The following is a 6,264-nucleotide window of genomic DNA, read 5'->3' as shown; positions in this document are numbered from 1 at the left end:
GCCAATCACGTTATACGTCTCTAAGGTCGTAGACAATTGGTGACATCTTGAGAACAAACTAACGTAGCAGGCGCCTGATAATATATACATTTTTTTTTAAATTGGGGGAGTTTTTATTCTGCACTGTTCAGATTTGTTGAACAGTGCAGAAAACCTCCCCCGACCGTTTTTTGAAATTGTCGTCAAGCGCCTGCTATGTTATGTTAGTCTCAAGATGTCACCAGCTGTCCACTACCTTTAGGTACGGATCAATTGATTGGCAGAGATAGTACCATGGAACACGAGTTTTGTCTGTAACCTGGTTTCTGAGAATTTCGTATTATTCTGTAGTTAATCCTAAACAATACATTTGGTATGACATGTTACGTTTGTATGGTATTTATTAATTTGTGGATGTCCATCACCCATTTCGTAAAATATGGTACACATTACAATTCGCATTATATGTTGTGAATCTGTACAATTTATATTATTGTTACCAATTGGAAAATGTATGATATATTGCAGCGCTCAAAATATTTTTTCCCAGTCTGAGCTCGTTTTTTTCCGAGTTCCCAGTTGTCTTTTAACGCACTGTATTCGGAAATGTGAGATTTCCCAGTTGTTTTGAACTCGGCATTTGCAACAACGTGATTCAGAATGACAAGGTGAACGCGATTGGTCGACAGTCTGCTGTGTGGGGCGTTATACAGTACGTTTCTCCATTCGTGGCCCAAATGAGCCCCACATAATACCCATAAAAACTAGAAGTAAAATACGGAAATGGTTCCAAACTTTTTTCAGCATTTAGTTTATTCATTGTGGATTTTAGAAACACTTCAAATAAGTGTTTCGTGTAGGCTTACCCTGGCGTGACGTTTTGATAACAGTGTAAATCTCTCTCGGACAAGGTGACTTTTATTACTATATTTGGCGCTCAAATTCAAAAATACTAATTGGCATCAAAGCAAACATCTTTAAGCAAACATCATGCACGACTATACACATCCTTGCAAGCTTCAGTACATCATCTCTAGCTGACACCTTTGCTGTCAGCACGCTAGCTACTAGCTACCTTGATCCAAAAATACAATATATTTTAATTTACTGTTCCATATTTTATTTAACTAATATTTGTTGACTTATTTATACATTGTCTTGTGTCTTGCACATGATTCTATACTAGTAGCAGTAGCTTTTTGCAAAGAAGCTACAGTGCATTTGGAAAGTATTCAGACACCTTCCCCTTTTCCACATTTTGTTACATTACAGCCATATTATCAAATGTATTAAATTCAACATTTTCTTCATAAATGGGGTGGCAGGTAGCCTAGTGGTTAGAGCGTTAGGCCAGTAAATGAAAGGTTGCTAGATTGAATCCCTGAGCTGACAAGGTAAAAATCTGTCGTTCTGCCCCTGAACAAGGCAGTTAACCAACTGTTCGTAGGCTGTCATTGTAAATATGAATTTAGTCTTAACTGACTTGCTTAGCTAAAAAATCTATCTAAAAAAATCTATCTACACACAATACCCTATAATGACAAAGTGAAAACAAGTTTTTTGAAATTGTAGAAAATTTAAGAAAAATAAGAAATAGAAATACCTTATTTACATAACTATTCAGACCCTTTGATATGAGGCCTGAAATTGAGCTCAGGTGCATCCTGTTTCCATTGGCCATCCTTGAGTTTCTACAACTTGATTGGAGTCCACCTGTGGTAAATTCAATTGATTGGACATGATTTGAAAAGGCGCACACCTGTCTATATAAGGTCCCACAGTTGACAGTGCATGTAAAAACCAAGCCATGAGGTCGAAGGAATTGTCCTAGAGCTCCGAGGCAGGATTGTGTCGAGGCACAGATCTGGGGGAGTGTACCAAAATAATTCTACAGCATTGAACACAGTGGCCTCCACCATTCTTAAATGGCCACCCGGCCAAACTAAGCAATCGGGGGAGAAGGGCCTTGGTCAGGGAGGTGACCAAGAACCTGATAGTCACTTTGACAGAGCTCCAGAGTTCCTCTGTGGAGATGGGAGAACCTTCCAGAAAGGACAACAATCTCTGGCACACCACCAATCAGGCCTTTATGGTAGAGTGGCCAGACAGAAGCAACTTCTCATTAAAAGGCACATGACAGCCCGCTTGGAGTTTGCCAAAAGGTATCTAAAGGACTCAGACCATGAGAAACAAGATTCTCTGGTCTGATGAAACCAAGATTGAACTCTTTGGCCTGAATGCCAAGCGTCACGTCTGGAGGAAATCTGGCACCATACCTACAGTGAAGCATGGTGGTGGTAACATGTGGGGATGTTTTTTAGCGGCAGGGACTGGGAGACTAGTCAGGATCGAGGGAAAGATGGACGGAGCAAAGTACAGAGAGATCTTTAATGAAAACCTGCTCCAGAGCGCTCAGGACCTCAGACTGGGGTGAAGGATCATCTTCCAACAGGACAACGACCTTAAGCACACAGCCAAGACAACGCAGAAGTAGCTTCGGGACAAGTCTCTGAATGTCCTTGTGGCACAGCCTGTGCCTGGACTAGAACCCTATTGAACATCTCTGGAGACAGGAAAATAGCTGTGCAGCGAGATGCTCCCCATCCAACCTGACAGAGCTTGAGAGAATCTGCAGAGAAGAATGGGAGAAACTCCCCAAATACAGGTGTACCAAGCTTATAGCATCATACCCAAGAAGACTCGTGGCTGTAATCACTGCCAAAGGTGCTTCAACAAAGTAAGGGGTCAGAATACTTATGTAAATGTGGTATTTTATTTCTAAAAACCTGTTTTTGCTTTTGTAATTATGGGGTATTGTGTGTAGATACATTTTAGACTAAGGCTGTAAACTAACAAAATGTGAAATGTCAAGGATCTGAATACTTCCCGAATGCACTGCAGTTATCTACCTACCTAGATATTAGCAACATACCTTTATTTTACCAGATGCTCTTCTGCTTCAGCTGGTGGAGATTTTTTCTTATTTCTGACAGTTATATGAACAAGGTGAAATCTATTTCAATTGATGGTGTCAGAATGCACTGCTTTATTAAAGCAATTCAGAACTAACTTATGTTGCAGACTCAAAAGCCTGATTAACTCATTGCAGAATGTATCCATAAGAATGAATGAATAAGCATATTTGACAATACACCTAATCACCCATCAATCACATTTGTTTGAAAGAAATCAAAATAGTAAACAATGCATACATATGCCTTTTATACACAACATAACATATAAACATCTGAATTTAAGTAAACATTAAATTATTTATTCATCAATGCCACAAACCTTGGACAGTGAAGTGCACCATATGAACTATTGTTACTATGCAAGAGCGCACAGATTCTTCTGCTTTTCCCTTTTAGGAATTAGACCAGTAAAAATAACACAATGTAAAACAGCATATTGTGCTTTTGCGGGTGAGTTACAAATGGACATTGGATGCTTAAGGTAGGTTTTATATAAAATACTAGGTCAACTCCAGCAGAATGAGAAACACTTAGACTCAAAACAAGGAAGCCATGCCTAAACGCAGCTACTGTATATCAACACCCTTCTTGTAAATTTAACAGGCCCATGTTGCTGCTGTCCATTGTAAACAGAACATTTACCACTGCATTCAGTCTGAACCCCAGAATAAGCAGGACAGCATTACACAGGTGACAAAAAGGTAGTAAAAACAGTACATCACAACACTTTTAAACATGTTATCAAATCAGGAGAAGAAAAAGCGAAGGAAGCAGCATTGGGAAAATGGGTGAAGCTAGGGTGGGTTTACAGAGATAAGATGGAGAGTTCTAAAGTGTTGACATAAATGATAAACTAAGCAATACGATGCAGCAAACTACTACGCATATGAAACAATGTACTCCACAGGCCAGTACAATAGCCTACACATGGAGGGGTACCTAATGGCACAAGTGTGCAGCACTTAGTGGTTATGAGATGGTTTGGCTTGGAAAGGTTTTTTCACCTGGTCACAGACAGTTGGTGTTGTGCACTGAAGTTCAAGGTGAGAGGAGGAGGACACGTAGATGCAAAAAGGAATTATACAAAGATCAAAGTTTACATGCTATTTGCATGTGACTGCTATGAAGGTGAACTGTGTTTGCGTGTGATCAGTTGTGTATTAATTCTGCCGATTCTGTTGAAAAACGTTTCTTAAATAGAACGAAGCGGGGATTAACATACCTGAATTTGTCCAATAGAAACTCTTGTTTGCAGCTGTTGGACTAATGATTATACCCTAGATCAGCTAGATGCAGGCAAGCGTGGTTAAGGCGGTATTGAATGTGTCACTTTCTGTCACCTTGATTACTCACATTTCTCGACCTGTGCACCTGTTGTAAACTGTTATTCATAGGCTAGGTTGTAGCAACCTCATGATGGGTATAAGGAAGTAGTAGCCTAAATCTATCGATGTTACATTGAGCTGGGTGAATAGAATATGAATGACAGTCATCTAATATACTGTAATATAAATAAGTGGCACATATAGGGGTGGTAATGTGTGAAATAATGGAGTCCAGGTGTTCCTCATGATTACGTACAGGTGCGTGTAATAATTGATGCCTGCTGTGCATAATGATGGATCCCAGGACCGGTGGTAAGTATACAGTCGACGTCGAACGCCGGAGGGGAGGAGCGGGAGTAGACATGACAGTACCCCCCCCCCCCCCCCCGACACACGGCTCCAGCCTCAGGAAGACGCTGACCCTGAGGATGCGGAGTGGGCCAGTCCAAGCGGCAAAGGTGGAAATAAGGTGAGATATGGTAGTATCTAGACCGTACACGCCAGAGCTTGATGGGACAAGGACATCTCGGCCGGCCAAACCCTCCCCTAACCCGGATGATGCTGGGCCAATTGTACGTCGCCTCATGGGTCACCTGGTTGCAACACAGCCCAGTATCGAACGAGGATCTGTAGTAACGCAGCTAGCACTGCGATGCAGTGCCCAAGACCGCTGCGCCACTCGGGAGGCCCATGTCACCTCTACTTGATTGACATCTTCAGTATAGGTTGGATTCTATCAAACCTATTCTGTTCAGCCTCAGAGGAGTCCAATAAATCCCATTGAACACTTTAAATTGATTCAGCATCCCTCCTAGGGATCTGCATCTGTTGTACTATTTTGTTCCATTCTTCCTCTACAAATGTTACCTCTAGGTCTTTTTCCCCATACAGCCTGTAGGCCCTTACAAGTTTAATTAAATCCACCTATAGAGGTGGCAATATATAAACCCTGTGGTATGTGGTCATTTGCAGAGGATTTCTATCTTTTACACTTACATCAGAATATACAGGGAATTTGTTGTTTTTCAGTCCCACCTTAAACATACGTTATCTCCACTTTGGAGATTGCATCTCCAAAAGTGTTGTTCCTGTAAATTATACTTGGACCTTAGTTCTTCAAAAGAGGTAAATGTGTTTTCTTGACATAGGACACCCAATGTTCTTTATTCCCTTTCTATATCACTGCGTCCTCCTATTTAGGATTGTTCCATAACAAAGCAGAGCTTGTCAAGAAAGGTGAAGATTTCTCTCTCTTATGAATCTGACTCCACATATTTTTCGTATGGGACATTATTGGATTCTGCCGTCCCACCTTTTGTTGACTCTGATGCTCCAAATGGGGCATTAAGTTCTTCTTTGATGTCCACCAAAAATTGGCCTATTGGAGTTCTCAATGAAGAGAGAGCCTATTTGGGCAGTTATAAAGGCTTCTCGATATAATTGCATGTCAGGGAGCTTTAATCCTCCCTTCTCAGTCTTTGCCTGTAATCTCGGCAGTTTCATCTTGGCTCTTTTACCAGCCCAAATAAAGGGAGTATTAATTTTGTCCCTGGATTTTAAAGGTACAGACATGTATGGATGGTGGTAACATGCTGAGGATGTAATTCAGTTTTGGACAGTAGCTCCCACACTCATGGGGATTCTTTCCTTTCTTGAGGATTAGGGCGATTACTGTTTCACTCATGGAAGGTAGGAGCTCACCTGCGTTAATCAATGTGTTCAATTTTTTCAATAATCCCTGGGTAGCCCATCCAAGCCTGAAGTTTTACCAATGGGTGCTTGTCTTATAGTTTCGGTCAATTCCTCCAAAGTAATGGGGTGGTCTAGTCAATTCCTGCATTCCAATGTTAGATTATGCAGGTTCAAATTCTGAAAGAATGTCTCTGCTTTCTGCATATCTAAAAGGACCATCTGAAGTATAACGTTTCTGATTGAAGTCTCTAAATATATTGTTTATTTCTTTATGATTGGTAATCAACATGCCG

The sequence above is a fragment of the Oncorhynchus nerka genome, linkage group LG8 (assembly GCF_034236695.1).
Source record: "Oncorhynchus nerka isolate Pitt River linkage group LG8, Oner_Uvic_2.0, whole genome shotgun sequence".
In the NCBI taxonomy this organism is placed as follows: domain Eukaryota; kingdom Metazoa; phylum Chordata; class Actinopteri; order Salmoniformes; family Salmonidae; genus Oncorhynchus; species Oncorhynchus nerka.
Note: the sequence above shows the minus strand (reverse complement) of the source record.